The sequence below is a fragment of the Arachis ipaensis genome, chromosome B3 (genome assembly GCF_059453495.1).
Source record: "Arachis ipaensis isolate K30076 ecotype BB chromosome B3, ASM5945349v1, whole genome shotgun sequence".
In the NCBI taxonomy this organism is placed as follows: Eukaryota; Viridiplantae; Streptophyta; class Magnoliopsida; order Fabales; family Fabaceae; genus Arachis; species Arachis ipaensis.
Genome location: NC_142438.1, coordinates 94,159,105 through 94,171,144, shown reverse-complemented (window position 1 = coordinate 94,171,144; position 12,040 = coordinate 94,159,105).

The window sequence follows — 12,040 nt, the reverse complement described above, 5'->3', positions numbered from 1 at the left end:
ATGGTGCTATGTTATTGGCTATTGTATATATTGTGAATAGCTTGATTTTTGGCTTGCTTGTTGGTTTTTGCTAGTTGTAGGACTTAGTTTTCTTTATTTCTTGTTAGCTTTTGTTTTTATTTTCTCTTTCACCATGAATTCTCATCACTTTGGCTATGAGTGTGGTTCAAACTATGTTGTAGGAAATGGAAGCTTCAATGAGGATGTGCATCAAGGATTTGGAAATCAAAGATGGGAGGAGCCCCAAGCTTATGGACAACCTTTTTGGCAACAACCTCCTCCGAACTCTTATGCGTATAATCTTAATCCTAATGCATTCCAATCTAATATATGTGATGATCCTTTCCCTCAACATAGCCCTCAACAACCATACTCACAAGTCTCATACCACCATTCACCTCCATATGATCCCAACTCATACACACCATACCAATCACCATATGAACCATATCTAGAGCCACCACCATTCCAACACCAATACTTCCAAGAACCACAAAGTCCACACACACCACCTCAAGAATTTCACCAATATGAACCACCTTCCGACTATAATACCTTTCCCTCAAACAATGAACCCTCTCTTCCACCACAACCCTCTGATGAAGCCTTTATGCTAGAATTAAGGGATCTTGAATCTCATATCTTAAGGCAACACGAGGAGGATGAAAAGAAATTTGAGGAGTTAAGAGCAAAAGTGGCTATCATGGTAGAAGCCATTGGCAACACAGTCTCATCCCGCCTAAGCCTATGCGATCAAGGCACTTCCATTGTGGAATGTGGAGAAGCAACCAAGGAGCTTAGTGAGAGAGTGAACTTGAAGCTCCAAGGTGAAGAAGAGGAGTTAAAGCAAGAAATGCAACAAGAGGAAGAGGTAGAGATTATTGAACAAGAAGAAGTAGTGGTTGGAGCTTTAATTTAGGATATGTTGAGTACATAGAGGAGTCACAAATTGAAGAGCCTTCTTCCATGGAGTTCGAAATTGATGTTGAGGAGGAGAGTGCACAACCTCCAAAGCACAATGTGATTGAAGAATTGGAAGAAGTGTTCCAATCAATAGGCCCTCCTATTTATGATGACTCTGCATCAACATATGCTCCTCTTGAATTTGAAGAATCCTTCCCCACTATGCTCGGAATTGATGATGAGGTAGATTTTACTCAACCTCCTATTTATGATTTGAGTGATGGTGAAGAGCTAGAGAACATTGGTGAAGAAGAATTTGAACTTGAGGAAGCTTGGCAAGAGGTAAAGCTTGAAGAACCTTGCCAAGTGGTGGAAGCCTCTAGGAAATGATGGACGGGAGTAGAGCGTGCCTTGTCAAGACCGTCGGGAACTCCTCCACCTAGGTTGTCATCTAATCCTTCATTTGAGTGGGTAAAACTTCTAACTCTTAGCTTTATTATCCCACTTGAATATGATTTTCTTGAGACGGATGGCCAACTTAAGGCGCTTTGTGGAATTAAGCGTAAGAGGAGGATGTTTAGTGGTTGGCGTTGTAAGTCTAGGCTCATTATGGTTGATGCTTCAAGGAGTAAAGGTTGGACTAGTGCTCAATTGGATAGGTCTAGGAGGATAGTTTGGTGCTTCCATGAGAATTCATCTCTCTTGCCACCCGGAGGAAATCACCATGATCAACTCAAGGACGGGTGTGAAAACAAAGTATGGGATCCCGGCTTACAAAAGGAGGATCAACTTTGGGAGCCCGTGGGTTGTGAAGAACTCCATCAATTTTGGAGTTATTAACTTTAATGATGAAGCACAATGGAAGTCCAAGCATTGGTGGATTTTCAAGGATGGATTCAAGCACAAGCCACCTTGATGAAGAGCTCCCCATAAGTCCAACTTAAGGACAATAAACAAAAGGGCTAGGTGGGAGACACCCCACTATGGTAATATCCTTTCATTTTTTCTCTTTTGTACATATTGGTAAAATAGGTTTAATTTCATGTTTTGATTGATTTGTTAAGTTTTCTTGGTAGTTTAGTGTGTTAAATAAGGTTTTGTGGTGTTTTGGTAGGTGTTTGGAGGTTTGAAATGCTTGGTTTGGTGCAAAAGCATAGAAAAATTTTGAAAAAACAGAGTACCATCCACGCGCACGCGTGCTTCACGCGCACACGTGCTTCACGCGCATGCGTGAATCAAGCAATTTCGGCCTTCCACGCGCACGCGTCATGTATGCGTACGCGTGGATTGAATTTTTCCACTTCCCATACATTCACCCGAGAGTTGTGCCTAAAGTGTGCCAACTTTGTGCCCCAGGGCACGCGCACGCGTACCTTGTGCGTACGTGATGACTCTCTGCTTTGCCATGCACGCGTACACATCAGCCGCACGTACGCATCGCTTCCATTTCACCATTCCACGCGCACGCGTGGGCTATTCTGCATCAACCACCTTCTTTTCTTCTCCTCTTTCTATTTCTTTCCTTCTTTTCTCTTCTCTTCTTTTCTTTCCACCCTTCAAACATCATCCAACACTACCAAATATCATGTAACACCATTTCTTTTAGTTAGTTTAATTTTCGTTTAACTTTTGTTTTCCATTATAAGTGTTGGATTACTAATCTTGTTTACTATTTACTGCTGCTGCTTATTGATAGGATGTTAGTTTAACATCATTGTTGTTAATTGTACTTGTTGGATTTCTTTGTTGGGGTTGTATTTGGTTACTTGGTTTGGAATTTTTCATGCTTAACACTTTTGAATACCAAGTACTTGTTACATTGCCTTCATGCATCTTACCTCTTTGAATTGCATGTTTTAGCCACCATGCATTCATCACCCACTGCTAGGCAATTTTATATTATCATTGCATTTTTTTAGGTGATTCTTGTTTATGGTTTACCCTTATTCACATCAGTTATTTCATGCATTGAGATTGTAGAATTGTGAAATTGGATCGAAAGCTTATCGAGTGACATATTTTTTAGCTTTGTAAAGCTTTGTGGGCCATACTTGCTATGTGATTGATTTCTACTTCTATCTTCTTTTTCCTAAGTTCCATAGCATCCATGTGTTTTACCTCTATGTCACTTAGGTGTTGCAACAACTTCAATATGTGTCATTGATTGTTGTGTGAGTTTTATATACCATTTTGTTCACTAAGTCTACCTACACATCAATCAATGTCCATGCATTATCCAATTTCACAATTGCTTGATTTTTGCTTGAATGCTTTTATGCTTCTTCACTACTCATTGGGTTGTTTTAGCCTACAAGTCTTTTAAAGTATCTCAAGCACACTAGAATGAGTGAAGTGCATGTTTTCTTTTGTATAATTGTGACATGATTTTTAAATACTAGGGTGTGAGTTCTAAACCGCATGCAAATTAGGACCCACACACTTATTTTTCATTATTGTCACACTAATTCACTCACTCATTTCTAGTGATTTACCTTATTCCAACAATCCATGCTTCCTTGCTTGTGCATTTACTTGTCTTATTATCTCCTGTTTTCTATGTTCAGGATGAGTCATCATAAGCAAAAACGGAAGCGGGAGAAGAACACGCAGCATCGGTTGACCTACCAATTGAAGGTAGCAACTAGGAAAGTCGCCGTACCCCCTTGTTCATCTTTGGATGCACCGAGGACGGTGCAAACTTTTAAGTGTAGGGAGGTCGTTCGACCATTCAGCGTTTTTGCGTAACAAGTTTCTAATCTCAACACTCTTGCATTTCATTTTAGGATTTTTAGTTGCACTTTCTCATTTTGCATATGTATATATTAAGCTTAGTCAAAATCATGATATTTTCCAAAGATTTTATCTATAGGGCACCCCTATTGATTGTGAAAAAAAAATTTAGAACTTGCTTGAATTATATACTTTGTGGATCATGTTTTGAGCTAAGAACACAAGCATGTGAGATTTGAGCCTAATTGTGTGGTTACATCATATATAACCACTTATTTTCATTCTTGTGTGCATTATTCTCTTCCTATGATTGTAATCTTTGATTTGTTTGATTCTTTATGTCCATTATTTTGTGTATACATGCATTTATATGATTGAGGCCATTGTTCAAATAGCTCACTTATCCAAATAGCCTACCTTTTATCTTCCATTGTTAGCCAATCTTGAGCCTATACTTAACCCATTTGTTCTTAATTGTAGCACATTACAAGCCTAGGTGAAAAATAATAAATGTCCTTAATTTGGATCTTTGATTAGCTTAGGCTAGTGAGAGTGTTCATTATTTAATTTTGGAAAAGTTGGAAACATTGGGTAGAGATAAAAGTGTGTTTTTGTATTTGTGTTGAGAATCTTGGGAATTGGGAACATACTCATGTATTAATCATGTGTAAACCATATGCATTGATGTTCTTGTATATATTTTAGTTTGAAAAAAAATGAGAAAAACAAAAAGAAAAAAAAAATATATATATATATATATAAGAAGAAAAAAGAAAATATATAGAAAAGAAAGAAAAAGAATTACAATAAAAAGGGGACAAAAATGCTCCAAAATAAGGTTCAATAAAAGTCAATACATATGGGTGGTGATCAAAAAGAGAATGCATGAGTATGTGAAAAAGTGAGAAATGGATAGCTAGGATTGTTTAGAATTGTATAGGTTGTCATAGGTTAGGTGGGAATTTTAAGTTAATCAAAGATTCAAATTTCAAGCGCACTTGACCATATGCATCCTACCTTGACCCTAGCCCCATTACAACCTATGGGAAAGTCCTCATGATATTTGTATGCATGCATAAAGTAATTGTTGATTGTTAGATGAAAAACAAATCTTGGAAAGCATGATTAGGGGAGAATTGAGTGAATCAACCCCATACACTTGAGTGCCTAGAGCGGATACACATCCGGTGAGGGTTCGATCGCTCAATTATATGTCTCCACACATGATCATCTTTTCTTGCAAGTTTGTAAAATCTTTTTAATAATTCAATTCAATTGTGGGTTTGATTTGACTGCTATGGCTTTAGCCCTTGCACTTAAATATGTTTTCTTGGAAGTTGACTTTTTTTGACCAAGTTGATGCATTCATGTAGATAGGTTGCATATAGATAGATTGCATTTAGTTAGTTTGCATTGAATAAATGTTGATGTCCCTTTGCTTCTTTCTTGATTTTAGCATGAGGACATGCTTAGTTTAAGTGTGGGGAGATTTGATAAACCCCAATTTTATGGTTTATCTTGTGCTTATTTTAGGGGATTTTATCACCTTTTCCTATATTTATTCAATGAAATAGCATGGTTTTGCAATTCTCTCTTTATTTGTGCTTAAATGTGAAGACATGCTTTTTATGCCTTAAAATAGCTAAATTCAATTCACTTTAATTCCATTCGACGCCTTGATGTATTTGTTGAGTGATTTCAAGTCCATAAGAAAAGTATTGGATGGAAGAAGTGAGGACAAAATCATGCAAAGTGGGAGAACTCATGAAGAAATGAAGGAACCGTAAAGCTGTCAAGTCCGACCTCTTCGCACTCAATCGACCATAACTTGAGCTACAAAGGTCCAAATGAGACGGTTTTAGTTGTGTTGGAAAGCTAACATCCGGGGCTTCGAAATGATAAAAAATTTGTCATATGTTACTTCGCGTTCAGGGGCGCACACGCGCCATGTATGCGTGTGCGTCGATGCTGCTCGTGGCCCACTAAAGTAAAATCGCCCCCAGCGATTTCTGAAGCACTTTGGGCCCAACCCAACTCATTTCTAATGCTATTTCATGAAGAATTCAAGCTTGGGCAAAGGGCAAAACAATTGTTTGAAGTTTTTGTATCATGTAGTTTAGTTTCTAGAGAGAGAAGCTCCCTCTTTTCTCTAGAATTAGGATAAAATTTCTTAGATCTAGGTTTAATTCATGCTTTGATTTACTTTTCCTTTACAATTTCTTGTTCCTATACTCTTTCTCTCTCTAATTTTGTATTTCATTCTTGTAATTTCTTACTTTGTTGTTGATGCATGATGAGCGGATAATTTATACGCTTTTTGACATTGTTTTTAGTATGTTTTTAGTAGGATCTAGTTACTTTTAGGGATGTTTTCATTAGTTTTTATGTTAAATTCACATTTCTGGACTTTACTATGAGTTTGTGTGTTTTTCTGTGATTTCAGGTATTTTCTGGCTGAAATTGAGGGACTTGAGCAGAAATCAGATTCAGAGGTTGAAGAAGGACTGCTGATGCTGTTGGATTCTGACCTCCCTGCACTCAAAGTGAATTTTCTGGATCTACAGAACTCGAAATGGCGTGCTTCCAATTGAGTTGGAAAGTAGACATCCAGGACTTTCCAGCAATATATAATAGTCCATACTTTGGCCAAGAATAGACTACGTAAACTGGTGTTCAACGCCAGCTTTCTGCCCAAATCTGGCGTCCAGCGCCAGAAAAGGAGCCAAAACCAGAGTTGAACGCCCAAACTGGCACAAAAGCTGGCGTTCAACTCCAAGGAGGACCTCTACACGTGCAACACTCAAAGCTCATCCCAAGCACACACCAAGTGGGCCCCGGAAGTGGATTTATGCATCAATTACTTACTTCTGTAAACCCTAGTAGCTAGTTTATTATAAATAGGACCTTTTACTAGTCTTTTTGACCATCTTTGAACGCATAGTTCTTAGACCATGGGGGCTGGCCTCTTGGCCATGCCTGGACCTTCACTTATGTATTTTCAACGGTAGAGTTTCTACACTCCATAGATTAAGGTGTGGAGCTCTGCTGTTCCTCAAAGATTAATGCAAAGTACTACTGTTTTCTATTCAACTCATCTTATTTCGCTTCTAAGATATTCATTCGCTCTTCAACCTGAATGTGATGAACGTGACAATCATCATCATTCCCTATGAACGCGTGCCTGACAACCACTTCTGTTCTACCTTCGACTGAATGAGTATCTCTTAGATCTCTTAATCGGAATCTTCGTGGCGTAAGCTAGAATGATGGCAGCATTCAAGAGAATCCGAAAGGTCTAAACCTTGTCTGTGGTATTCTGAGTAGGATTCAATGAATGAATGACTGTGACGAGCTCCAAACTCGCGATTGCAGGGCGTTAGTGACAGACGCAAAAGGATAGTAAATCCTATTCTAGCATGATCAAGAACTGACAGATGAATAGCCGTGCCGTGACAGGGTGCGTTGACCATTTTTACTGAGAGGATAAGATGAAGCCATTGACAAGGGTGATGCCTCCAGACGATTAGCCGTGCCGTGACAGGGCATTGGATCATTTTCCCGAGAGATGACCGAAAGTAGCCATTGACAGTGGTGATGTATCACATAAAGCCAGCCATGGAAAGGAGTAAGACTGATTGGATGAAGATAGCAGAAAAGCAGAGGTTCAGAGGAAGGAAAGCATCTCCATTCCCTTATCTAAAATTCCTACCAATGAATTACATAAGTATTTCTATCCCTATTTTATTATATTAAATTCGAAAACACCATTATCAATTTATATCTGCCTAACTGAGATTTGCAAGGTGACCATAGCTTGCTTCATACCAATAATCTCCGTGGGATTCGACCCTTACTCACGTAAGGTATTACTTGGACGACCCAGTGCACTTGCTGGTTAGTTACACGGAGTTGTGAACCATGGTCTTGGCATCATGTTTTTGGCGCCATTACCTGGGAAAGAAAGAGCAATGAATTTTACATAATTAAAGTGTAATCACGATTCCGCGTACCAAGTTTTTGGCGCCGTTGCCGGGGATTGTTCGAGTTTGGACAACTGACAGTTCATCTTGTTGCTCAGATTAGGTAACTTTCTTTTTGTTTTCTTTTCAAAAATTTTTCAAAAATATTTCAAAAATTTCTCACCTGTTTTCGAAAAAAAAAATATATATTTGTTATTCAAAATTTTTTAAGAATGAATTCTAGTGTTTCATGAAGCATGTGAAGCCTGGCTGGCTGTAAAGCCATGTCTAAATTCTTTTGGACTGAGGCTTCCACTCATAAGTATATGAAGTTGGATGAAATATCAGCTGTTGTATACATGAGAGGTATCTATGTTTGCTGAAGCTTGGCTGGCCATTGGCCATGTCTAGTGTTTTGGACCGGAGCTTTCATTGAAAGCTTGGCTGGCTAGTGAGCCATGTCTAATTCCTGGACTGAAGCTTTAGACTAACATGGCAAGATTCCTGGAATTCATATTAAAAATTTTGAAATCCTTATTTTTGTTTTTCAAATAATTTTCGAAAAAAATCCAAAAAAATTAGAAAATCATAAAAATCAAAAATATTTTTCTGTTTCTTGTTTGAGTCTTGAGTCATGTTATAAGTTTGGTGTCAATTGCATGTGCATCTTGCATTTTTCGAAAATAATCATGCATTCATAGTGTTCTTCATGATCTTCAAGTTGTTCTTGGTAAGTCTTCTTGTTTGATCTTTGCATTTGCATGTTTTGTGTCTTTTCTTGTTTTTCATATGCATTCTTGAATTCTTAGTGTCTAAGCATTAAAGAATTCTAAGTTTGGTGTCTTGCATGTTTTCCTTGCATTAAAAATTTTTCAAAAATATGTTCTTGGTGTTCATCTTGACATTCAAAGTGTTCTTGGTGTTCATCTTGACATTCATAGCATTCTTGCATGCATTCATTGTTTTGATCTAAAAATTTCATGCATTTCATCTCTTTAGTGTTTTCTCTCCCTCATCATAAAAATTTCAAAAAAATCAAAAAAATATCTTTCCCATTTTCTCTCATCAAATTCGAAAATTTGGATTGACTTTTTCAAAAATTTTTAAAATCAAATTGTTTCTCATGAGTCAAATCAAATTTTCAATTTGAAAATCTTATCTTTTTCAAAATCTTTTTCAAAAATCAAATCTTTTTCAAACTTCTTAGTTATTTTCGAAAATTCAAAAAAATATTTTTCAAAAATCTTTTTCTTAATTTTATATCATAATTTTCGAAAATAACAATAACAATTAATGTTTTGATTCAAAAATTTCAAGTTTGTTACTTACTTGTTAAGAAAGATTCAAACTTTAAGTTCTAGAATCATATCTTGTGATTTCTTATGAATCAAGTCATTAATTGAGATTTTAAAAATCAAATCTTTTTCAAAACTAATTTCTAAAATATCTTCTTATCTTACCTTTTTCAAAAAGTTGGTTTCAAAATATCTTTTCTAACCTCCTAACTTCTTATCTTTTCAAAATTTGTTTCAACTAACTAACTAACTTTTTGTTTGTTTCTTATCTTTTTCAAAACTACCTAACTAACTCTCTCTCTCTCTAATTTTCGAAAATATCTTCCCTCTTTTTCAAAAATTTCTTTTTAATTAACTAATTATTTTTATTTTTATTTTTGATTAAAAAAAAAGAATTTTCGAAAAAAACTACTAACCTTTTTCAAAAACTATTTTCAAAAATCACTAACTCTTTTTCAAAAATTATTTTCGAAATTTCCCCTCTCTCATCTTATTCTATTTATTTATTCATCTACTAACATCTCTCCCTCACCCACCAAAAATCCGAACCCTCTCTCTCTTTCTGAGTTCAGATTTTTCTCTTCTTCTTTTCTTCTACTAACAATAAGGAACCTCTTTACTGTGACATAGAGGATTCCTCTTCTTTTCTTTTTCTCTTCTCTTTCTTATGAGCAGGGACAGAGAAAAAGGCATTCTTGTTGAAGCTGATCCAGAACCTGAAAGGACTCTGAAGAGAAAACTAAGATAAGCTAAATTACAACAATCCAGAGACAACTTGATTGAAAATTTCGAACAAGTAAAGGAGATGGCAGCCGAACCCAACAACAATGCAAGGAGAATGCTTGGTGACTTTACTGCACCTAATTCCAATTTACATGGAAGAAGCATCTCCATTCCTGCCATTGGAGCAAACAACTTTGAGCTGAAACCTCAATTAGTTTCTCTGATGCAGCAGAACTGCAAGTTTCATGGACTTCCATCTGAAGATCCTTTTCAGTTCTTAACTGAATTCTTGCAAATATGTGATACTGTTAAGACTAATGGAGTAGATCCTGAAGTCTACAGGCTCATGCTTTTCCCTTTTGCTGTAAGAGACAGAGCTAGAATATGGTTGGACTCTCAACCCAAGGACAGCCTGAACTCTTGGGATAAGCTGGTCACGGCTTTCTTAGCCAAGTTCTTTCCTCCTCAAAAGCTGAGCAAGCTTAGAGTGGATGTTCAAACCTTCAAACAAAAGGAAGGTGAATCCCTCTATGAAGCTTGGGAAAGATACAAACAGCTGACCAAAAGTGTCCTTCTGACATGCTTTCAGAATGGACCATCATGGATATATTCTATGATGGTTTATCTGAGTTATCAAAGATGTCATTGGATACTTCTGCAGGTGGATCCATTCACCTAAAAAAAATGCCTGCAGAAGCTCAAGAACTCATTGACATGGTTGCTAATAACAAGTTCATGTACACTTCTGAGAGGAATCCTGTGAGTAATGGGACGCTTATGAAGAAGGGAGTTCTTGAAGTTGATACTCTGAATGCCATATTGGCTCAGAACAAAATATTGACTCAGCAAGTCAATATGATCTCTCAGAGTCTGAATGGAATGCAAGCTGCATCCAACAGTACTCAAGAGGCTTCTTATGAAAAAGAAGCTTATGATCCTGAGAACCCTGCAATAGCAAAGGTGAATTACTTAGGTGAACCTTATGGAAACACCTATAACTCATCATGGAGAAATCATCCAAATTTCTCATGGAAGGATCAAAAGCCTCAACAAGGCTTTAATAATGGTGGAAGAAACAGGTTTAACAATAATAAACCTTTTCCATCATCCACTCAGCAACAGACAGAAAACTCTGAACAAAATACTTCTAATTTGGCAAACTTAGTCTCTGATCTGTCCAAGGCCACTGTGAGTTTCATGAATGAAACAAGGTCTTCCATTAGAAATTTGGAAGCACAAGTGGGCCAGCTGAGTAAGAGGATCACTGAAATCCCTCCTAGTACTCTCCCAAGCAATACAAAAGAAAATCCAAAAGGAGAGTGCAAGGCCATTGACATAAGCATCACGGCCGAACCTGTAAGGGAAGGAGAGGACGTGAATCCCAAGGAGGAAGACCTCCTGGGACGTCCAGTGATCAATAAGGAGTTTCCCTCTGAGGAACCAAAGGAATCTGAGACTCATCTAGAGACCATAGAGATCCCATTAAACCTCCTTATGCCATTCATGAGCTCTGATGAGTATTCCTCTTCTGAAGAGAATGAGGATGTTACTGAAGAGCAAACTGCCAAGTTTCTTGGTGCAATCATGAAGCTAAATGACAAATTATTTGGCATTGATACTTAGGAAGTTGAACCTCCCTTGTTCATCAATGAACTAAGTGATCTGGATCAACTGACATTGCCTCAGAAGAGACAGGATCCTGGAAAGTTCATAATACCTTGTACTATAGGCACCATGATCTTTAAGGCTCTGTGTGACCTTGGTTCAGGAATAAACCTCATGCCCCTCTCTGTAATAGAGAAACTGGAAATCTATGGGGTGCAAGCTGCTAGAATCTCATTAGAGATGACAGATAGTTCAAGAAAACAGGCTTATGGACAAGTAGAGGACGTGTTAGTAAAGGTTGAAGGCCTTTACATCCCTGCTGATTTCATAGTCCTGGATACTGGAAAGGAAGAGGATGAATCCATCATCCTAGGAAGACCTTTCCTGGCCACAGCAAGAGCTGTGATTGATGTTGACAGAGGTGAAATAGTCCTTCAATGGAATGAGGACTCCCTTGTGTTTAAAACTCAAGGATCTCCCTCTGCAACCATGGAGAGGAAGCATGAAAAGCTTCTCTCAAAGCAGAGTCAACCCAAGCCCCCACAGTCAAACTCTAAGTTTGGTGTTGGGAGGCCACAACCAAACTCTAAGTTTGGTGTTGAACTCCCATATCCAAACTCTAAGTTTGGTGTTGGAGAGTCTCAACAAAGCTCTGCACATCTGTGAGGTTCCATGAGAGCCCACTGTCAAGCTATTGACATTAAAGAAGCGCTTGTTGGGAGGCAACCCAATGTTTATTTATCTAACCCTATTATTCTTGTTTTTTGTGTTTTCTTAGGTTCATGATCATGTGGAGTCACAAAATAAATATAAAAATTGAAAACG